The following is a 24,706-nucleotide window of genomic DNA, read 5'->3' as shown; positions in this document are numbered from 1 at the left end:
GTGTGTGAGGTTTCCCGTGTTTATTTTAACAGAAAAGTGCATTTTGAGCAAGTTGAAAAAACTGAAAAAAACGACATACTAACCCCTTACGTTTTTTTTCAAAAATTGACGCCCTAAAATTTGGGCATTTTATGCCATTTTTGGATGCTCCTGGGGCCCCTGTTGAGTGTGTGTGAGGTTTCCCGTGTTTATTTTAACAGAAAAGTGCATTTTGAGCAAGTTGAAAAAACGGAAAAAAACGACATACTAACCCCTTATGTTTTTTTTCAAAAATTGACGCCCTAAAATTTGGGCATTTTATGCCATTTCTGGATGCTCCTGGGGCCCCTGTTGAGTGTGTGTGAGGTTTCCCGTGTTTATTTTAACAGAAAAGTGCATTTTGAGCAAGTTGAAAAAACTGAAAAAAACGACATACTAACCCCTTACGTTTTTTTTCAAAAATTGACGCCCTAAAATTTGGGCATTTTATGCCATTTTTGGATGCTCCTGGGGCCCCTGTTGAGTGTGTGTGAGGTTTCCCGTGTTTATTTTAACAGAAAAGTGCATTTTGAGCAAGTTGAAAAAACTGAAAAAAACGACATACTAACCCCTTACGTTTTTTTTCAAAAATTGACGCCCTAAAATTTGGGCATTTTATGCCATTTTTGGATGCTCCTGGGGCCCCTGTTGAGTGTGTGTGAGGTTTCCCGTGTTTATTTTAACAGAAAAGTGCATTTTGAGCAAGTTGAAAAAACGGAAATAAACGACATACTAACCCCTTACGTTTTTTTTCAAAAATTGACGCCCTAAAATTTGGGCATTTTATGCCATTTCTGGATGCTCCTGGGGCCCCTGTTGAGTGTGTGTGAGGTTTCCCGTGTTTATTTTAACAGAAAAGTGCATTTTGAGCAAGTTGAAAAAACTGAAAAAAAACGACATACTAACCCCTTACGTTTTTTTTTAAAAATTGACGCCCTAAAATTTGGGCATTTTATGCCATTTCTGGATGCTCCTGGGGCCCCTGTTGACTGTGTGTGAGGTTTTCCGTGTTTATTTTAACAGAAAAGTGCATTTTGAGCAAGTTGAAAAAACTGAAAAAAACGACATACTAACCCCTTACGTTTTTTTTCAAAAATTGACGCCCTAAAATTTGGGCATTTTATGCCATTTTTGGATGCTCCTGGGGCCCCTGTTGAGTGTGTATGAGGTTTCCCGTGTTTATTTTAACAGAAAAGTGCATTTTGAGCAAGTTGAAAAAACTGAAAAAAACGACATACTAACCCCTTACGTTTTTTTTCAAAAATTGACGCCCTAAATTGTGGGCATTTTATTCCATTTCTGGATGCTCCTGGGGCCCCTGTTGAGTGTGTGTGAGGTTTCCCGTGTTTATTTTAACAGAAAAGTGCATTTTGAGCAAGTTGAAAAAACTGAAAAAAACGACATACTAACCCCTTACGTTTTTTTTCAAAAATTGACGCCCTAAAATTTGGGCATTTTATGCCATTTCTGGATGCTCCTGGGGCCCCTGTTGAGTGTGTGTGAGGTTTCCCGTGTTTATTTTAACAGAAAATTGCATTTTGAGCAAGTTGAAAAAACGGAAAAAAACGACATACTAACCCCTTACGTTTTTTTTTCAAAAATTGACGCCCTAAAATTTGGGCATTTTATGCCATTTCTGGATGCTCCTGGGGCCCCTGTTGAGTGTGTGTGAGGTTTCCCGTGTTTATTGTAACAGAAAAGTGCATTTTGAGCAAGTTGAAAAAACTGAAAAAAACGACATACTAACCCCTTACGTTTTTTTTCAAAAATTGACGCCCTAAAATTTGGGCATTTTATGCCATTTCTGGATGCTCCTGGGGCCCCTGTTGAGTGTGTGTGAGGTTTCCCGTGTTTATTTTAACAGAAAAGTGCATTTTGAGCAAGTTGAAAAAACTGAAAAAAACGACATACTAACCCCTTACGTTTTTTTTTTTCAAAAGATGACGCCCTAAAATTTGGGCATTTTATGCCATTTCTGGATGCTCCTGGGGCCCCTGTTGAGTGTGTGTGAGGTTTCCCGTGTTTATTTTAACAGAAAAGTGCATTTTGAGCAAGTTGCAAAACTGAAAAAAACGACATACTAACCCCTTACGTTTTTTTTCAAAAATTGACGCCCTAAAATTTGGGCATTTTATGCCATTTCTGGATGCTTCTGGGGCCCCTGTTGAGTGTGTGTGAGGTTTCCCGTGTTTATTTTAACAGAAAAGTGCATTTTGAGCAAGTTGAATAAACTGAAAAAAACGACATACTAACCCCTTACGTTTTTTTTCAAAAATTGACGCCCTAAAATTTGGGCATTTTATGCCATTTTTGGATGCTCCTGGGGCCCCTGTTGAGTGTGTGTGAGGTTTCCCGTGTTTATTTTAACAGAAAAGTGCATTTTGAGCAAGTTGAAAAAACTGAAAAAAACGACATACTAACCCCTTACGTTTTTTTTCAAAAATTGACGCCCTAAAATTTGGGCATTTTATGCCATTTTTGGATGCTCCTGGGGCCCCTGTTGAGTGTGTGTGAGGTTTCCCGTGTTTATTTTAACAGAAAAGTGCATTTTGAGCAAGTTGAAAAAACGGAAAAAAACGACATACTAACCCCTTACGTTTTTTTTCAAAAATTGACGCCCTAAAATTTGGGCATTTTATGCCATTTCTGGATGCTCCTGGGGCCCCTGTTGAGTGTGTGTGAGGTTTCCCGTGTTTATTTTAACAGAAAAGTGCATTTTGAGCAAGTTGAAAAAACTGAAAAAAACGACATACTAACCCCTTACGTTTTTTTTCAAAAATTGACGCCCTAAAATTTGGGCATTTTATGCCATTTCTGGATGCTCCTGGGGCCCCTGTTGACTGTGTGTGAGGTTTCCCGTGTTTATTTTAACAGAAAAGTGCATTTTGAGCAAGTTGAAAAAACTGAAAAAAACGACATACTAACCCCTTACGTTTTTTTTCAAAAATTGACGCCCTAAAATTTGGGCATTTTATGCCATTTTTGGATGCTCCTGGGGCCCCTGTTGAGTGTGTATGAGGTTTCCCGTGTTTATTTTAACAGAAAAGTGCATTTTGAGCAAGTTGAAAAAACTGAAAAAAACGACATACTAACCCCTTACGTTTTTTTTCAAAAATTGACGCCCTAAAATTTGGGCATTTTATGCCATTTCTGGATGCTCCTGGGGCCCCTGTTGAGTGTGTGTGAGGTTTCCCGTGTTTATTTTAACAGAAAAGTGCATTTTGAGCAAGTTGAAAAACCGGAAAAAAACGACATACTAACCCCTTACGTTTTTTTTCAAAAATTGACGCCCTAAAATTTGGGCATTTTATGCCATTTCTGGATGCTCCTGGGGCCCCTGTTGAGTGTGTGTGAGGTTTCCCGTGTTTATTGTAACAGAAAAGTGCATTTTGAGCAAGTTGAAAAAACTGAAAAAAACGACATACTAACCCCTTACGTTTTTTTTCAAAAATTGACGCCCTAAAATTTGGGCATTTTATGCCATTTCTGGATGCTCCTGGGGCCCCTGTTGAGTGTGTGTGAGGTTTCCCGTGTTTATTTTAACAGAAAAGTGCATTTTGAGCAAGTTGAAAAAACTGAAAAAAACGACATACTAACCCCTTACGTTTTTTTTCAAAAATTGACGCCCTAAAATTTGGGCATTTTATGCCATTTCTGGATGCTCCTGGGGCCCCTGTTGAGTGTGTGTGAGGTTTCCCGTGTTTATTGTAACAGAAAAGTGCATTTTGAGCAAGTTGAAAAAACTGAAAAAAACGACATACTAACCCCTTACGTTTTTTTTCAAAAATTGACGCCCTAAAATTTGGGCATTTTATGCCATTTCTGGATGCTCCTGGGGCCCCTGTTGAGTGTGTGTGAGGTTTCCCGTGTTTATTTTAACAGAAAAGTGCATTTTGAGCAAGTTGAAAAAACTGAAAAAAACGACATACTAACCCCTTACGTTTTTTTTCAAAAATTGACGCCCTAAAATTTGGGCATTTTATGCCATTTCTGGATGCTCCTGGGGCCCCTGTTGAGTGTGTGTGAGGTTTCCCGTGTTTATTTTAACAGAAAAGTGCATTTTGAGCAAGTTGAAAAAACTGAAAAAAACGACATACTAACCCCTTACGTTTTTTTTCAAAAATTGACGCCCTAAAATTTGGGCATTTTATGCCATTTCTGGATGCTCCTGGGGCCCCTGTTGAGTGTGTGTGAGGTTTCCCGTGTTTATTTTAACAGAAAAGTGCATTTTGAGCAAGTTGAAAAAACTGAAAAAAACGACATACTAACCCCTTACGTTTTTTTTCAAAAATTGACGCCCTAAAATTTGGGCATTTTATGCCATTTCTGGATGCTCCTGGGGCCCCTGTTGAGTGTGTGTGAGGTTTCCCGTGTTTATTTTAACAGAAAAGTGCATTTTGAGCAAGTTGAAAAAACTGAAAAAAACGACATACTAACCCCTTACGTTTTTTTTCAAAAATTGACGCCCTAAAATTTGGGCATTTTATGCCATTTCTGGATGCTCCTGGGGCCCCTGTTGACTGTGTGTGAGGTTTCCCGTGTTTATTTTAACAGAAAAGTGCATTTTGAGCAAGTTGAAAAAACTGAAAAAAACGACATACTAACCCCTTACGTTTTTTTTCAAAAATTGACGCCCTAAAATTTGGGCATTTTATGCCATTTTTGGATGCTCCTGGGGCCCCTGTTGAGTGTGTATGAGGTTTCCCGTGTTTATTTTAACAGAAAAGTGCATTTTGAGCAAGTTGAAAAAACTGAAAAAAACGACATACTAACCCCTTACGTTTTTTTTCAAAAATTGACGCCCTAAAATTTGGGCATTTTATGCCATTTCTGGATGCTCCTGGGGCCCCTGTTGAGTGTGTGTGAGGTTTCCCGTGTTTATTTTAACAGAAAAGTGCATTTTGAGCAAGTTGAAAAAACTGAAAAAAAACGACATACTAACCCCTTACGTTTTTTTTCAAAAATTGACGCCCTAAAATTTGGGCATTTTATGCCATTTCTGGATGCTCCTGGGGCCCCTGTTGAGTGTGTGTGAGGTTTCCCGTGTTTATTTTAACAGAAAAGTGCATTTTGAGCAAGTTGAAAAAACTGAAAAAAACGACATACTAACCCCTTACGTTTTTTTTCAAAAATTGACGCCCTAAAATTTGGGCATTTTATGCCATTTCTGGATGCTCCTGGGGCCCCTGTTGAGTGTGTGTGAGGTTTCCCGTGTTTATTTTAACAGAAAAGTGCATTTTGAGCAAGTTGAAAAAACTGAAAAAAACGACATACTAACCCCTTACGTTTTTTTTCAAAAATTGACGCCCTAAAATATGGGCATTTTATGCCATTTTTGGATGCTCCTGGGGCCCCTGTTGAGTGTGTGTGAGGTTTCCCGTGTTTATTTTAACAGAAAAGTGCATTTTGAGCAAGTTGAAAAAACTGAAAAAAACGACATACTAACCCCTTACGTTTTTTTTTTTCAAAAGATGACGCCCTAAAATTTGGGCATTTTATGCCATTTCTGGATGCTCCTGGGGCCCCTGTTGAGTGTGTGTGAGGTTTCCCGTGTTTATTTTAACAGAAAAGTGCATTTTGAGCAAGTTGCAAAACTGAAAAAAACGACATACTAACCCCTTACGTTTTTTTTCAAAAATTGACGCCCTAAAATTTGGGCATTTTATGCCATTTTTGGATGCTCCTGGGGCCCCTGTTGAGTGTGTGTGAGGTTTCCCGTGTTTATTTTAACAGAAAAGTGCATTTTGAGCAAGTTGAAAAAACTGAAAAAAACGACATACTAACCCCTTACGTTTTTTTTCAAAAATTGACGCCCTAAAATTTGGGCATTTTATGCCATTTCTGGATGCTCCTGGGGCCCCTGTTGACTGTGTGTGAGGTTTCCCGTGTTTATTTTAACAGAAAAGTGCATTTTGAGCAAGTTGAAAAAACTGAAAAAAACGACATACTAACCCCTTACGTTTTTTTTCAAAAATTGACGCCCTAAAATTTGGGCATTTTATGCCATTTTTGGATGCTCCTGGGGCCCCTGTTGAGTGTGTATGAGGTTTCCCGTGTTTATTTTAACAGAAAAGTGCATTTTGAGCAAGTTGAAAAAACTGAAAAAAACGACATACTAACCCCTTACGTTTTTTTTCAAAAATTGACGCCCTAAAATTTGGGCATTTTATGCCATTTCTGGATGCTCCTGGGGCCCCTGTTGAGTGTGTGTGAGGTTTCCCGTGTTTATTTTAACAGAAAAGTGCATTTTGAGCAAGTTGAAAAAACTGAAAAAAAACGACATACTAACCCCTTACGTTTTTTTTCAAAAATTGACGCCCTAAAATTTGGGCATTTTATGCCATTTCTGGATGCTCCTGGGGCCCCTGTTGAGTGTGTGTGAGGTTTCCCGTGTTTATTTTAACAGAAAAGTGCATTTTGAGCAAGTTGAAAAAACTGAAAAAAACGACATACTAACCCCTTACGTTTTTTTTCAAAAATTGACGCCCTAAAATTTGGGCATTTTATGCCATTTCTGGATGCTCCTGGGGCCCCTGTTGAGTGTGTGTGAGGTTTCCCGTGTTTATTTTAACAGAAAAGTGCATTTTGAGCAAGTTGAAAAAACTGAAAAAAACGACATACTAACCCCTTACGTTTTTTTTCAAAAATTGACGCCCTAAAATATGGGCATTTTATGCCATTTTTGGATGCTCCTGGGGCCCCTGTTGAGTGTGTGTGAGGTTTCCCGTGTTTATTTTAACAGAAAAGTGCATTTTGAGCAAGTTGAAAAAACTGAAAAAAACGACATACTAACCCCTTACGTTTTTTTTTTTTCAAAAGATGACGCCCTAAAATTTGGGCATTTTATGCCATTTCTGGATGCTCCTGGGGCCCCTGTTGAGTGTGTGTGAGGTTTCCCGTGTTTATTTTAACAGAAAAGTGCATTTTGAGCAAGTTGCAAAACTGAAAAAAACGACATACTAACCCCTTACGTTTTTTTTCAAAAATTGACGCCCTAAAATTTGGGCATTTTATGCCATTTTTGGATGCTCCTGGGGCCCCTGTTGAGTGTGTGTGAGGTTTCCCGTGTTTATTTTAACAGAAAAGTGCATTTTGAGCAAGTTGAAAAAACTGAAAAAAACGACATACTAACCCCTTACGTTTTTTTTCAAAAATTGACGCCCTAAAATTTGGGCATTTTATGCCATTTTTGGATGCTCCTGGGGCCCCTGTTGAGTGTGTGTGAGGTTTCCCGTGTTTATTTTAACAGAAAAGTGCATTTTGAGCAAGTTGAAAAAACTGAAAAAAACGACATACTAACCCCTTACGTTTTTTTTTTTCAAAAGATGACGCCCTAAAATTTGGGCATTTTATGCCATTTCTGGATGCTCCTGGGGCCCCTGTTGAGTGTGTGTGAGGTTTCCCGTGTTTATTTTAACAGAAAAGTGCATTTTGAGCAAGTTGCAAAACTGAAAAAAACGACATACTAACCCCTTACGTTTTTTTTCAAAAATTGACGCCCTAAAATTTGGGCATTTTATGCCATTTCTGGATGCTTCTGGGGCCCCTGTTGAGTGTGTGTGAGGTTTCCCGTGTTTATTTTAACAGAAAAGTGCATTTTGAGCAAGTTGAATAAACTGAAAAAAACGACATACTAACCCCTTACGTTTTTTTTCAAAAATTGACGCCCTAAAATTTGGGCATTTTATGCCATTTTTGGATGCTCCTGGGGCCCCTGTTGAGTGTGTGTGAGGTTTCCCGTGTTTATTTTAACAGAAAAGTGCATTTTGAGCAAGTTGAAAAAACTGAAAAAAACGACATACTAACCCCTTACGTTTTTTTTCAAAAATTGACGCCCTAAAATTTGGGCATTTTATGCCATTTTTGGATGCTCCTGGGGCCCCTGTTGAGTGTGTGTGAGGTTTCCCGTGTTTATTTTAACAGAAAAGTGCATTTTGAGCAAGTTGGAAAAACGGAAAAAAACGACATACTAACCCCTTACGTTTTTTTTCAAAAATTGACGCCCTAAAATTTGGGCATTTTATGCCATTTCTGGATGCTCCTGGGGCCCCTGTTGAGTGTGTGTGAGGTTTCCCGTGTTTATTTTAACAGAAAAGTGCATTTTGAGCAAGTTGAAAAAACTGAAAAAAACGACATACTAACCCCTTACGTTTTTTTTCAAAAATTGACGCCCTAAAATTTGGGCATTTTATGCCATTTCTGGATGCTCCTGGGGCCCCTGTTGACTGTGTGTGAGGTTTCCCGTGTTTATTTTAACAGAAAAGTGCATTTTGAGCAAGTTGAAAAAACTGAAAAAAACGACATACTAACCCCTTACGTTTTTTTTCAAAAATTGACGCCCTAAAATTTGGGCATTTTATGCCATTTTTGGATGCTCCTGGGGCCCCTGTTGAGTGTGTATGAGGTTTCCCGTGTTTATTTTAACAGAAAAGTGCATTTTGAGCAAGTTGAAAAAACTGAAAAAAACGACATACTAACCCCTTACGTTTTTTTTCAAAAATTGACGCCCTAAAATTTGGGCATTTTATGCCATTTCTGGATGCTCCTGGGGCCCCTGTTGAGTGTGTGTGAGGTTTCCCGTGTTTATTTTAACAGAAAAGTGCATTTTGAGCAAGTTGAAAAAACTGAAAAAAAACGACATACTAACCCCTTACGTTTTTTTTCAAAAATTGACGCCCTAAAATTTGGGCATTTTATGCCATTTCTGGATGCTCCTGGGGCCCCTGTTGAGTGTGTGTGAGGTTTCCCGTGTTTATTTTAACAGAAAAGTGCATTTTGAGCAAGTTGAAAAAACTGAAAAAAACGACATACTAACCCCTTACGTTTTTTTTCAAAAATTGACGCCCTAAAATTTGGGCATTTTATGCCATTTCTGGATGCTCCTGGGGCCCCTGTTGAGTGTGTGTGAGGTTTCCCGTGTTTATTTTAACAGAAAAGTGCATTTTGAGCAAGTTGAAAAAACTGAAAAAAACGACATACTAACCCCTTACGTTTTTTTTCAAAAATTGACGCCCTAAAATATGGGCATTTTATGCCATTTTTGGATGCTCCTGGGGCCCCTGTTGAGTGTGTGTGAGGTTTCCCGTGTTTATTTTAACAGAAAAGTGCATTTTGAGCAAGTTGCAAAACTGAAAAAAACGACAAACTAAGCCCTTACGTTTTTTTTCAAAAATTGACGCCCTAAAATTTGGGCATTTTATGCCATTTCTGGATGCTCCTGGGGCCCCTGTTGAGTGTGTGTGAGGTTTCCCGTGTTTATTTTAACAGAAAAGTGCATTTTGAGCAAGTTGAAAAAACTGAAAAAAACGACATACTAACCCCTTACGTTTTTTTTCAAAAATTGACGCCCTAAAATTTGGGCATTTTATGCCATTTCTGGATGCTCCTGGGGCCCCTGTTGAGTGTGTGTGAGGTTTCCCGTGTTTATTTTAACAGAAAAGTGCATTTTGAGCAAGTTGAAAAAACTGAAAAAAACGACATACTAACCCCTTACGTTTTTTTTTTCAAAAGATGACGCCCTAAAATTTGGGCATTTTATGCCATTTCTGGATGCTCCTGGGGCCCCTGTTGAGTGTGTGTGAGGTTTCCCGTGTTTATTTTAACAGAAAAGTGCATTTTGAGCAAGTTGAAAAAACTGAAAAAAACGACATACTAACCCCTTACGTTTTTTTTCAAAAATTGACGCCCTAAAATTTGGGCATTTTATGCCATTTTTGGATGCTCCTGGGGCCCCTGTTGAGTGTGTGTGAGGTTTCCCGTGTTTATTTTAACAGAAAAGTGCATTTTGAGCAAGTTGAAAAAACTGAAAAAAACGACATACTAACCCCTTACGTTTTTTTTCAAAAATTGACGCCCTAAAATTTGGGCATTTTATGCCATTTCTGGATGCTCCTGGGGCCCCTGTTGACTGTGTGTGAGGTTTCCCGTGTTTATTTTAACAGAAAAGTGCATTTTGAGCAAGTTGAAAAAACTGAAAAAAACGACATACTAACCCCTTACGTTTTTTTTCAAAAATTGACGCCCTAAAATTTGGGCATTTTATGCCATTTTTGGATGCTCCTGGGGCCCCTGTTGAGTGTGTATGAGGTTTCCCGTGTTTATTTTAACAGAAAAGTGCATTTTGAGCAAGTTGAAAAAACTGAAAAAAACGACATACTAACCTCTTACGTTTTTTTTCAAAAATTGACGCCCTAAATTGTGGGCATTTTATTCCATTTCTGGATGCTCCTGGGGCCCCTGTTGAGTGTGTGTGAGGTTTCCCGTGTTTATTTTAACAGAAAAGTGCATTTTGAGCAAGTTGAAAAAACTGAAAAAAACGACATACTAACCCCTTACGTTTTTTTTCAAAAATTGACGCCCTAAAATTTGGGCATTTTATGCCATTTTTGGATGCTCCTGGGGCCCCTGTTGAGTGTGTGTGAGGTTTCCCGTGTTTATTTTAACAGAAAAGTGCATTTTGAGCAAGTTGAAAAAACTGAAAAAAACGACATACTAACCCCTTACGTTTTTTTTCAAAAATTGACGCCCTAAAATTTGGGCATTTTATGCCATTTCTGGATGCTCCTGGGGCCCCTGTTGACTGTGTGTGAGGTTTCCCGTGTTTATTTTAACAGAAAAGTGCATTTTGAGCAAGTTGAAAAAACTGAAAAAAACGACATACTAACCCCTTACGTTTTTTTTCAAAAATTGACGCCCTAAAATTTGGGCATTTTATGCCATTTTTGGATGCTCCTGGGGCCCCTGTTGAGTGTGTATGAGGTTTCCCGTGTTTATTTTAACAGAAAAGTGCATTTTGAGCAAGTTGAAAAAACTGAAAAAAACGACATACTAACCCCTTACGTTTTTTTTCAAAAATTGACGCCCTAAATTGTGGGCATTTTATTCCATTTCTGGATGCTCCTGGGGCCCCTGTTGAGTGTGTGTGAGGTTTCCCGTGTTTATTTTAACAGAAAAGTGCATTTTGAGCAAGTTGAAAAAACTGAAAAAAACGACATACTAACCCCTTACGTTTTTTTTCAAAAATTGACGCCCTAAAATTTGGGCATTTTATGCCATTTCTGGATGCTCCTGGGGCCCCTGTTGAGTGTGTGTGAGGTTTCCCGTGTTTATTTTAACAGAAAAGTGCATTTTGAGCAAGTTGAAAAAACTGAAAAAAACGACATACTAACCCCTTACGTTTTTTTTCAAAAATTGACGCCCTAAAATTTGGGCATTTTATGCCATTTCTGGATGCTCCTGGGGCCCCTGTTGAGTGTGTGTGAGGTTTCCCGTGTTTATTTTAACAGAAAAGTGCATTTTGAGCAAGTTGAAAAAACTGAAAAAAACGACATACTAACCCCTTACGTTTTTTTTCAAAAAGCAACGCCCTGAAAATCTGGCATTTTATGCCATTTTTGGATGCTTCTGGGGCCCCTGTTGAGTGTGTGTGAGGTTCCCCTGTTTTTTTTTTCACCAGAAAGAATACACTTTTCCATAAACACTCAAAAAAACTAAAAAAAATGACATGGGAAATTTTGTTGGAATTTTCCAAAAACTTTTTAACGACTTTACTGAGGCAAAGTGACGCCAAATACTTACATTCATGCCGACTTTTTTTACACTTTTATACTCAATTTTTTTTTATGTAGTAACGTTAAAAACATCCCAATTAGGGGCTTCAGCACACGTCAAAGTAGCCACTGCGGTCTGGTCTTCGCTCCATGTCTGCAGTGGGATCCAGATGCATGATGATGATGATGATGATGATGGAGGCCACCAGCCCACCCAAGGAAACATCATGGCCCGTCCAGAACGTGTGTCCCCTTTCTGCCATAAAAGTTTACTGTTGTCAGGTTTGTGGACGCGTCCAGATGGAGAAATCAGACAAACGAGTGTATTGTGTAAAAGTCACATTGTGGCACTTTATCAACGGTGACGTGTGCTGTGTGAAATGAACACCACTGATAATTCTTCTTTAATTCTTCACTGTATTGGTCCAAAACCTTGTTTACTTATGAGTATAAATGAATGGTAAGTTATTAAGGGCATTTTAATACAAGAAAATAACACGACGCTGACAGGAAGTGGCAGTGAACACAACTCGTCAAAAGTTCTGCGCCGCACTTGAACGTCTCGCCACATGAAACCACAGTGAGCTTTTCCCCTTCCCATGCCACATTTAAGACGTCTCTTGTGAGTAAATGAAGCTGCCGACACCATCGGCGAACAAGACGCTAAATAAATTGTTGCGCCCACGCAGGTTTCCTCGCCATTTCAAAGTCGGGCTGGTGTGCTTCCTCTGCCGGTGTCTTGTGGGTACATCTGGAGAAATAACTACTACAGCGTCAAAAACAAGGAGCGGGGAAAGACCTTGACAAGTTCACTTCAAGGCAAACAGATGAAAAATGGCCGACGCTGTTAGTCTTTGGTCACAGTTTTCACCCTGAGAAAATAAAACGAGAAGAAATGAAGATGTCAGATTAGTTCATGGTGCTTCAACAGGAACAACTTGAAGATTTATCTGTTGCCTACTCAGGAAAAATGAGACTAATTGATTTAATATAGCTTGCTAGCTAACTGTACAATTGCTATGGTAAGCTGTAAATTGCTAACTGACTAGCTATGTTGTTTGGGAAAATAAAACAAGAAGAAATGAAGACGTTTGTCAGATTAATTCGTGAACTACGGTGCTTCAGTAGGATCAACTTTAAGATTTATCTGTTGCCTACTCAAGATTAATGAGACTAATTGATTTAATATAGCCTGCTTGCCTGCTAGCTAACTATAGAATTCCTATGGTAAGCTGTGAATTGCTAACTGACTTTGCTAACTGACTAGCTATGTTGTTTGGGAAAATAAAACGAGAAGAAATGAAGACGTTTGTCAGATTTGTAAGATTTATCTGTTGCCTACTCAAGATTAATGAGACTAATTGATTTAATATAGCCTGCTAGCCTGCTCGCTAACTATAGAATTGCCATGGTAAGCTGTAAATTGCTAACTGACTAGCTATGTTGTTTGGGAAAATAAAACTAGAAGAAATTAAGACGTTTGTCAGATTAGTTCTTGAACTACGGTGCTTCAGTAGGATCAACTTTAAGATTTATGAGACTAATTGATTTAATATAGCCTGCTAGCTAACTATAGAATTGGTATGGTAAGCTGTGAATTGCTAACTGACTAGCTAGGTTGTTTGGGAAAATAAAACCAGAAGAAATGAAGACGTTTGTCAGTTACGGTGCTTCAGTAGGATCAACTTTAAGATTTATTTGTTGCCTACTCAAGATTAATGAGACTAATTGATTTAATATAGCCTGTTAGCCTGCTAGCGAAATATAGAATTGCTATGGTAAGCTGTAAATTGCTAACTGACTAGCTACGTTGTTTGGGAAAATAAAACGACGTGCTTCAGTAGGATCAACTTTAAGATTTATCTGTTGCCTACTTAGAAAAAATGAGACTAATTGATTTAATATAGCCTGCTAGCTAATAAAATTGCTATGGTAAGCTGTAAATTGCTAACTGACTAGCTATGTTATATGGCATGAAAAACAATCTGCTAAACAACACAAGTACAATTATATAAAACATAACGTATAAAATATAACAACTTCAATGAGTTAGTCATGAGGGGATCGAACTAGGAGTCCAACGAAGGAGGGGGTTGTCTTTGATAACTAATAACATCTGAATGTTATTTTTCCTGGTTCTTGCACTTGGTTTTCCAACGAGGACGCCTGGTAGTCCTGGTAATGTCTTCCAGCTGTGCTGAGCCCCCCAAAACCGTCCCCCCTTCAACCAGTCTTATCTTTGCATGAGGTGAACTTTCCACTCAGCGAGCGGCCCCCACTATCACAGAGCGATGGAAAGATCGGAGTGGAAATTCCTTCATTTGGATTTGGTCTGCAGAAGCCGGCGTTCACTTGGAAGAATAATTCATCAGGATCAAATCACCGAGATGGCCGAGGGTGGGGAAAGACAAAATAAGAAGCCAAAAAGTTACCACTTCCACACAAAATAGGAGGAGAACTCATTCATTCATTCATTTTCTACCGCTTAGCCTCACGAGGGTTGCGGGGGTGCTGGAGCCTATCCCAGCTGTCTTCGGGCGAGAGGCGGGGTACACCCCGGACTGGTGGCCAGCCAGCCAATCACAGGGCACATATAGACAAACAACCATTCACACTCACATTCATACTTATGGACAATTTGGAGTCGCTAATTAACCTAGCATGTTTTTTGGAATGTGGGAGGAAACCGGAGTACCCGGAGAAAACCCACGCATGCACGGGGAGAACATGCAAACTCCACACAGAGATGGCCTTGGGTGGGGAAAGACAAAATAAGAAGCCAAAAAGTTACCACTTCCACACAAAATAGGAGGAGAACTCATTCATTCATTTTCTACCGCTTATCCTCACGAGGGTTGCAGGGGGTGCTGGAGCCTATCCCAGCTGTCTTCGGGCGAGAGGCGGGGTCCACCTCCAAACTGGTGGCCAGCCAGCCAATCACAGGGCACATATCGACAAACAACCATTCACACTCACATTCATACCTATGGACAATTTGGAGTCGCTAATTAACCTAGCATGTTTTTTGGGAATGTGGGAGGAAACCGGAGTACCCGGTGAAAACCCACGCATGCACGGGGAGAACATGCAAACTCCACACAGAGATGGCCGAGGGTGGTGAAAGACAAAATAAGAAGCCAAAAAGTTACCACTTCCACACAAAATAGGAGGAGAACTCATTCATTCATTCATTTTCTACCGCTTAACCTCACAAGGGTTGCTGTTTTCGGGCGAGAGGCGGGGTACACCCTGGACTGGCTCCAGCACCCCCCCACCCCCCGACCCGAATGAGAATAAACGGCATAGAAAAGTGATGGATGGAATGTTAAAGAGGCATAACCGTCCATCCTTCTGTTTTTTTTTCCATGGATTTTGCTTTGTTTTATTGCATCAGCTTCTTATTTAAGCAGTTTCTCGTAAATGTTCCATATTTAACTTGTTAAAAAGGCATCTCTGGCGCTGCAGATGACAATGGTGTGGTGACAGTATGACAATATCCACCACACTCCATCCACAGCAATCTGCAAGGACATGATGCAGTACATTGGCAGTGGCGTCTTTCCAACCACCCACACCAGGAAAATTCCCCTTATTATTTATTTCTCCTATTGTCCAGAGAATTTTTAAATTTTTAATTCCTTTATATTTTTACCTTATTTTTTAAAATGTATTTATTTTATAATTTACCTTATTTTTTTAATTTATTTTTTGAATATTGTCTATTGAGCGTACGTTAGAAATGCATTTAAATCACTTTCTAAATTAATTCCTCGTTGGTTCCAAAAAGAAAGTAAAGGTCCCCCCCCACCATTTCAGATTTGATCTTTCCACTGCTGCAGAGGAACATTTCGGATTAAAGCAATATGGATGCTGCCTTTTGCCAGAACGTCTACACTCCATCCACAGCAATCTGCAAGGACATGATGCAGTACATTGGTAGTGGTGTCTTTCCAACCACTCACACCAGGAAAATTCCCCTTATTATTTATTTCTACAATTGTCCAGAGAATTTTAAAAATTTTTATTCCTTTATATTTTTACTTTATTTTTTAACATTTATTTATTTTATAATTTACATTATTTTTTAAATTTCTTTTTTGAATATTGTCTATTGAACGTGCGTTAGAAATGCATTTAAGTCACTTTCTAAATTAATTCCTCGTTGGTTCCAAAAAGAAAGTAAAGCCCCCCCCCCATTTCAGATTTGATCTTTCCACTGCTGCAGAGGAACATTTCGGATTAAAGCAATATGGATGCTCCCTTTTGCCAGAACGTCTGCAAAAAACGTGTGCGTAACAAGCTGTGACTACAGAAGCAAACTTTTTCCATGCGGAGCATCACAGTGCAGAAGATGAGTCGAGAGTTCAAACGCGCCGTGCCTCCGCTCGGCCACGACCTCGCCGAGGCCTCGTGTTCTGCGGAGGGTCGTCGGGAGGATGGTGGTGGTGTGGTGGGGGGCGACGCAGATGTTCGGTACTCGAAAAAAAAAAAGGACGGAAGAGACGCCGCCGCCACCAGAGCTGGCAGTCGCGCGCCATTTGCTGCTCGGCTGTGATGTGGCCGACGCGAGGAAGAAAGAAAAAAAAAAAACTCCCGTGTCTCTTTTGGCTCCCACGGAGAGACTGTCATAGTAGTTACATTTTTCAGCTTATACTTTTCATATCGTATTCTGTCTTCTGTTAGCGTGATCAAGAGCAGCTCATTGATTGGTCGCCGCATCCTGCTCATCCATCACGCTGGTGCTGTTGCGTTATGACACATTCCCACCGCATTCTGTACATTTGCACACACGAAACTAAGCGGAACACACAACACAGGCGCTTTCTTCTTTCACCGCAAAAATGCATATGAATTTCGCCGCACTAAAGCTCTAAGAAACCATCGATGTAAGTAAGTCATATGTAAATTTGTTCGTTTATTTTACTTCCGATGCTTAAATCTCCAGATCAAAGTGTGTTTTTGACAGCGATCGATATTTTATTTGTTTTCTTTGGGTTCTCCGGTTTCCTCCCACATTCCAAAAACATTCATTCATTTTCGACATTCATCCCTATGGACAATTTGGAGTCGCTAATTAACCTAGCATGTTTTTTTGGAATGTTGGAGGAAACCGGAGTACCCGGAGAAAACCCACGCATGCACGGGGAGAACATGCAAACTCCACACAGAGATAACCGAGGGTGGGGAAAGACAAAATAAGAAGCCAAAAAGTTACCACTTCCACACAAAATAGGAGGAGAACTCATTTATGCATTCATTTTCTACCGCTTAGCCTCACCAGGGTTGCAGGGGGTGCTGGAGCCTATCCCAGCTGTCTTCGGGCGAGAGGCGGGGTACACCCTGGACTGGTGGCCAGCCAGCCAATCACAGAGCACATATAGACAAACAACCATTCACACTCACATTCATCCCTATGGACAATTTGGAGTCGCTAATTAACCTAGCATGTTTTTTTTGGAATGTTGGAGGAAACCGGAGTACCCGGAGAAAACCCACGCATGCACGGGGAGAACATGCAAACTCCACACAGAGATAACCGAGGGTGGGGAAAGACAAAATAAGAAGCCAAAAAGTTACCACTTCCACACAAAATAGGAGGAGAACTCATTCATTCATTTTTCTACCGCTTAGCCTCACGAGGGTTGCTGTTTTCGGGCGAGAGGCGGGGTACACCCTGGACTGGCTCCAGCACCCCGCCCCCCCCTCCCCGACCCGAATGAGAATAAACGGCATAGAAAAGTGATGGAGTGATGGCGACGCAGATGTTCGGTACTCCAAAAAAAAAAAAGGACATATGAATTTCGGCGCACTAAAGCTCTAAGAAACCATCGATGTAAGTACCTGATACATGTTTGTATCAGGTGCACCTTTTGGGTGTTAAGTTGCTATGTGATGAATTTAGTGCTGTTGGTAGTGATGACATCATAACTGTCACTGTACACTGGTATATTTGCACATTTACACATTTGGCACCTTGACCTCACAGCTAGGAGACCAGAGTTCAATTCCACCCTCGGCCATCTCTGTGTGGAGTTTGCATGTTCTCCCCGTGCATGCGTGGGTTTCCTCCCACATTCCAAAAACATGCTAGGTTAATTAGCGACTCCAAATTGTCCATAGGTATGAATGTGAGTGTGAATGGTTGTTTGTCTATATGTGCCCTGTGATTGGCTGGCGACCAGCCTCTCGCCCCAAGACAGATGGGATAGGCTCCAGCACCCTTGTGAGGATAATGAAAATGAATGAATGAAATTGAACATGAGGTAAAAAAACACAAAGCATCTGGGCTATGGTTGCCGCTGATCCCGTTTAATTCCTTCCTCCTCCATCTGACCTACAACCTCCCCTCTGCATCTCCTTGACCTGCCTTGCTACTGAAGCTCCTTGGGGGAGGTGTGTTCTCCTCAAATTTTCTGGGGCAACGCGCTCCATAAAACGGCCATTCGGTCATTCCAATGCGGGTCCAATGTGGGTCCACCAAGGTGAAGACCATTTACGCGACTTATGCAACTCGGCGGTCAAAGGAAACAATGTAAATTACCAGTCATGACTAAGTTTCCCTTCAGGTCATCAGTGATCTCCAGGAAAACCTGCATCCCTTGGTATTCCTGGCAGACATTCCAGAATATATTTGTCATTTCCAAGTAGTGACTTCAATTCACAGAAGACCCGAATCTTAATTCTGTTTCTGAATCTCTTTGACACCATGGTCAAATGTTGAAGTCAACATTTGATTCTTGTTACAAAGTCGGGAACGCGACATCGGTCACGTATTTTTCCCTTCATGTTTTGCTTGTCTTTGGGTTTGATGAACAGCATGGATGATGTCAGGGACATCCGGGTAGTTTTTTGGAAAAAAAACAGCTGGAAACGACAAGCTTTTTGCAGCTCGACAGCTGTTTGATACCGTTAGCAGAGTCTCAGCTGCGAGACCCCCACCGAGAAACTGGGCTATAAAACTCCTGTAATCTCATGACCTCAACCCTCTTTTAATCAGGCTTTGCTTTTCCTTCCTTACTTCCTTCCTTCGGAGAATGAGGAGAAAAACATGCAAGCAATTTGGAGGAATGCAGCAAACCACATAATATCGGTGGCATGACATTGATATGCACGAGTGCTGCCGGCCTCAGGGCCCTACAGTTTATTGAGGGACAAATGAATTCCATCACATTGTGAAGCAGACCATCCCCTAGCTTTCACTAACGAGGCATAGCAGCATGCAGCATATCATGCACTGTCTTTCGTAATTGTGTCTTGCCTGTAGTAAACCAATGGTGCATGAGGTAATGTGCATGAGTGCTGCCAGCACTGGGACAACTTTGGTTGATTTAGGAGTCAGATGAATTGCAGCATGAACTGTGTTATTATGAACTAGAAACTGGGCTGTTAAGCAAGATGGTGATTGGGTGCACGAGTGCTGCCAGCATGACGAACTAGAAACTGGGCTGTCGTCAAGCAAGATGGTGGTTGGGTGCACGAGTGCTGCCAGCATGAACTGTGACATTATGAACTAGAAACTGGGCTGTCGTCAAGCAAGATGGTGGTTGGGTGCACGAGTGCCGCCAGCATGAACTGTGACATTATGAACTAGAAACTGGGCTGTCGTCAAACAAGATGGTTGTTGGGTGTATGAGTGCTGCCAGCAGGAACTGTGACATTATGAACTAGAAACTGGGCTGTCGTCAAGCAAGATGGTGCTTGGGTGCACGAGTGCTGCCAGCATGAACTGTGTTATTATGAACTAGAAACTGGGCTGTCGTCAAGCAAGATGGTGGTTGGGTGCACGAATGCTGCCAGCATGAAATGTGACATTATGAACTAGAAACTGGGCTGTCGTCAAGCAAGATGGTGGTTGGGTGCACGAGTGCTGCCAACACTGAAAGAACTGCGGTCCATGGAGGGGAAACATGGATTCCAACATGAACTGTGACACTATGAAGCAGAACATTGTCTGCGGTCAAACATGATGAGGGGGTAGGGTACACGAGTGCTGGCAACACTGGGAAAAAATGTGGTTCATTGAGGGGAAAGATGAATTCCAGCTTGTCCTGTGACATTATGAACTAGAAACTGGGCTGACGTCAAGCAAGATGGTGGTTGAGTGCACGAGTGCTGCCAACACTGAAAGAACTGCGGTTCATGGAGGGGAAAGATGAATTCCAATCGGCTTTGCTTCATTGACTTCAAAGATGAAGTTTTAGTATAAAGCCTTAAAACTTGAAATTCTTTCAAAAGTCAAGTGAAAAAAAATATAATTTTCTTTCGGGGCAAAGGTTGTCTTGATGCAATAAATGGAGAGTTTTACCTTTGGACTCTTCATGATTCCCCTCAGGCATCTTGCAGGACACCCCTGGAAAACGCAGCACAGACGTCAAACTTTAATCTTGGAAAAAGAGCCATCATCTCCTGAAGCTTCTTTATTTTTTTCTCCTACCTGGTGAGCATTAAGAAAAGTAGTTTGGGTCGACCCCCCCCCCCCCCCCCCCCGCCCCGCCCCCCTTCTTCATCCATCCATCAGTGCGGTCTCCCAGCATCTGCAGCTCGCAGATATCGAAGTCACACGCTTCATAGAAAAATCACTTTCAAGACGTCCAAGCCTGATTTGGATTTACACCTGGCAATTTGAAGATGAAGAATTAGCTTCTTTAAAGTTCACAGTCCCAACGATGGAATTGATTTTTTTTTTTTTCACCTAAATCACGTCTGACTGTCAAATTATGCAAATCCTCCCCAAGGATTGGGATGTGCACATTTAAAAAAGAAAAATGCTTAGATTGCAAGCGGAGCAACGACATTCCTATATCTATTTCAGGGGCCTTGCTGAGTGTCGAGAAGTACACAACAACGCAGACCCTCGAAGCCACCAATGGAACAAAAAGCCGTGAAAAAAACAAGTTTATTGGTGGAAGCCCGGATTAATAAATTTTTGTGAGACATTTTGCTTAGGGGTATTTAGATGACAACATCTATAGCAAGAAACACTTGTTTTTAGAAGTTAAATAAAACTAAAAAATAAAAGTTAAATGACATAATGAGCATTCTTTTTTACCTTTATTTAATTTCCATGACCAAGAACAATTGGCACGAATTTGTCATTTTATTTAAATTATCAATAGTACAATATAGTAATATAGTATCCATCCATCCATCCATCCATTTTCTATGCCCCTTATCATAAATAGTGTCACTGTAGCCTAGAAACTATTGCAATAGTACAAGAACAAAGTATGAGAACATAATTTTTTTTAAATTATATTAAATATAATATTATATAATAAATAATAATAATATATAATAATTATTATATATTATAATATATTATAAATATATATTATTATAATTATATAATAATTATATAATAATTATTATATATTATTATATATATTATAAATATATATTATTATAATTATATAATAATTATATAATAATTATTATATATTATTATTATATAATATTATAATTATACTATTATATTATATAATTATTATATAATAATATATAATATAAGTGACAACTGTTTACTTTTTTATAGTACAGTATTTTACAGTAATATTTACCGTTGCAATATTCCTATTGGCCAATGTCATCGTCGGTAATGCACATAAATATGATGATATATGTCTTGAGTGCATCAATGAAAAAAAAGGATCAATAAGTAATAATTCTATCAAACATATTTGGTATGTTTGATCAATCATAATCATTAAAATGAGAATTATTCACGTTTTCTATTCATGACCAATAAAACAATTCATGTGTATGAAGTACAAAAAAACATCTTATAGGCTAAATATTTATGAAATAATTTATTAAAATATCTGCTATTGTTTCCATTGAAGTCCAGTACAAGAGGCATTGTGTATTACTACGTTGTGTACTACGTTGCAGTGCCTGTTTGGAATTAGAAGCGGGTCTGATTGTGTCTGATTAATGTCAGCTTGTTGTTTGTGTAAACAAGCGAGTATCATCTGGTTCACCTAAAAAAAAATAACAATGAGCATAACAAAACAACGTGCAATTTTTATGCATGAAGGAACAATCTGGTTTGAACCAGATTTCCCTGGCGTAAAAAGAAAGATCTTTTTACAGCGTTGTCATCATTACCGTGTCAAACACACACTCGTTTATGCTGTCTTGTATTTCTCTGCCTTTCTGTGGCGGCTCGGAGGCCATATTTCTTCCTGTTGTTGACCTCTGAACCCTCGGGTCAGGTCAGACCTCAGTAGCTCAAGCTGAGTATTTGCGGCGAGCGCCGCGTGGGCCGCAACCAGAAGGAAGGCTGGAAGGGCCGGCCCATTAATCACAGCTTCAGCTTTGACAGACGTGACCTCGCCGCTCCGGCTAGTCGCTAATGGCGGTCTGAAGACCCAAACGGGCCAGACGGATGACGCTGAAGCGGGACATGAATGTGTTTACTTAAATGTCTTTGATAACCCTCGTTCCTGCCTCGGGTTGATGCCAGGGGTGTCCCAATGTTTTTCCCAGCGAACGCCACATTGTGACAAATGGAATTCTGTATTGCTTATCATAACATTATAATTTTTTTTTTATTATTTCAACTCCATGTTACTAAAATGACATAATATTACAGGTTTATTCTTGGAAAATGTATATTTTTTTCTCTTTAGAACACAACTTTTTTTCCCCCTCTAAATATTTTGACTTTATTCATATAAAATTCCAGTTGTTTTTTTTTCATTCAAATTTATTTTGGTAAATTTTCTTCAACCCAATTTTCCAAAAAATTACAACTTTAACTGTTGTGTTTGTTACACACTTTGGCTATGAATATTATTTTTTCTTTTATATTTCAACTCCATTATGCTTGTGATATTTATTGATATTACAAGTTTATTCATGTAAATTTTTTTTCTTGTTGTGATGAGTTTTTCCCCAACAATTTCTACGTTCTTTTTGTAAATATTCTTCTGTAAATATTTTTCAACATTTCTTAATATTTAATATTTGAAATATGAATAAAATATATATTTAATATTTTTCTCATAATTTGAATTTATTCTCATAACATTCAAATATGATTTTTTCCCCTAATAATTTGAATTTATTCTCATAACTTTTTTCCCCACACCTAATTTTCCCAAATTTGTATCTGTTGTTTTGTTTGTTTCTCATAATAAACATAATAAACTTCCAACTTTATGTTTCTAAAATTATGTTATTGCTCCTCATAATATTATAACAATATTATAACATTATTTTTTGTGAAAAAATCTCGTTTGATTCCAACTTTTTTTCTTTCTTTTCTTTTTGGTTATTGTAAAATTACTACAGATTTTAAAAAAAAACATTTTGTTGCTTTCTTGCTAAATTATATTTTCAGAATGCGCCGCGAGAAAAAATTTATAAAGGTTATAAATGAAGTACATTTACTTATTTTCCCGCTTAGTACACATTTAAAAGGAAGCACCAGGACACATTTATCGCAACACAAACACAAGCAAGAATCTAATGATGTCTACAATAGGGGTAATAGGGTAAAGGTGACTGTAGGGGTGTTACCTCACGTCAAGAGGGCTTTAAAAACATTCAAGACTTTATTTAGAATGTTGTAAACTATGAAAATATTACATTTCTAAGTAACTACAACAGTCGGGTCTGGATCCAATTAACTGCTATAAACGAGGGATTACTGTAATGTATATATTTTTCCATATTATCCAACGCTAACATATAAACATCAAAAGCTGTAGCCGGAGCGTGGACGTGCGGGCGGTACATAAATAAAACATGCTAGTGACGTTTGAGGTCAATGTTGCAATGTTGCCGTCCGTCAGCCGCTGCAGATATTTCACATTTACATGAAAGCTGCACTTCAGGTGTTTCTGTTTATGTGGAGTATAAAGCGAGCGCGTGCAGAAAAAAAACACACACACACACACACCTGTCAACACAGCACCGTTCCAACACTTCCAGCTGTGCGGCAGCATCGCTCTTTTTGCGGACGCGTGGCGTGAACGGGGTGGGGTTGGGGGCCTGGGGGTCGCTTCTTTCAAAGCCAACACTTGCCGGGTTCTAAGCCGGGATTTGAGCTTTTGACACCTGCTTAAGCCCCACATGCACGACGCCATTCCCTCAGTAGAGAATCTAACCTCGGACTCCAGCAGTATGAGCGCTGAAATCCAACCAAACATTGGAAAAAAAAAAAACACCTTCAAAGACTTGCTTTAGAAACTCAATGGTGTCCATAACTTCTCACACTTATACCAAGAAGCTCTAGCTAAAAAAAAAAAAAATACAAAAAAAAAATTACAAAAAACATTGTCATGTCTAACAAAATTTTGTATGAATTAACTCACAAGTTGTATTTGAAGTATAATTAATCTAGATAGAAATATAACTAGATCTGCAATGGAAAAAGTGTAGTCTTTCCTAATATAATTTCAGTTTTTTAATTTTAATTTTAACAATCAGTAACTGTTGCATTTGTTCACTTCTTGCTTTACTAATATAATTTCAGTTTTTAATTTTAATTTTAATTTTAATTTTAATTTTAATTTTAATTTTAATTTTAATTTTAATTTTAATTTTAATTTTAATTTTAATTTTAATTTTAATTTTAATTTTAATTTTAATTTTTACAATCAGTAACTGTTGCATTTGTTCACTTCTTGTTTTACTAATATCATTTCAGTTTTTTAATTTTAATTTTAATTTGTACAATCAGTAACTGTTGCATTTGTTCACTTCTTACTTTACTAATATCATTTCAGTTTTTAATTTTAATTTTAATTTTAATTTTAATTTTAATTTTAATTTTAATTTTAATTTTAATTTTAATTTTAATTTTAATTTTAATTTTAATTTTAATTTTAATTTTTATTTTAATTTTTACAATCAGTAACTGTTGCATTTGTTCACTTCTTGCTTTACTAATATCATTTCAGTTTTTTAATTTTAATTTTTACAATCAGTAACTGTTACATTTGTTCACTTCCTGCTTTCCTCATATAATTTCAGTTTTTTAATTTTAATTAAAAAAAAACATTGTCATGTCTAAAAAAATTTGTATGAATTAACTCATGAGTTGTATTTGAAGTATAATTAATCTAGATAGAAATATAACTAGATCTGCAATGGAAAAAGTGTTTGATTGATAATGCATGAAGCATCAGGGGAAT

The 24,706-nt window shown here is 38.7% G+C and overlaps 1 long non-coding RNA gene across 1 annotated transcript in view; it reads right to left on the bottom strand.

Moving 5' to 3' along the window:
- Positions 1-11,971: 11,971 nt before the first annotated feature.
- The window catches only part of LOC131119525 (uncharacterized), a 73,187-nt gene continuing 60,452 nt past the window's right edge, over positions 11,972-24,706 (bottom strand). Inside the window, exon 8 of the long non-coding RNA XR_009126355.1 lies at positions 11,972-12,439. This is a non-coding gene — a long non-coding RNA (uncharacterized LOC131119525). The remainder of the gene's footprint in view (positions 12,440-24,706) is intronic.

The sequence above is a fragment of the Doryrhamphus excisus genome, chromosome 2 (assembly GCF_030265055.1).
Source record: "Doryrhamphus excisus isolate RoL2022-K1 chromosome 2, RoL_Dexc_1.0, whole genome shotgun sequence".
Lineage (NCBI taxonomy): Eukaryota > Metazoa > Chordata > Actinopteri > Syngnathiformes > Syngnathidae > Doryrhamphus > Doryrhamphus excisus.
Note: the sequence above shows the minus strand (reverse complement) of the source record. Positions and strands in the feature narration are given on the sequence as shown.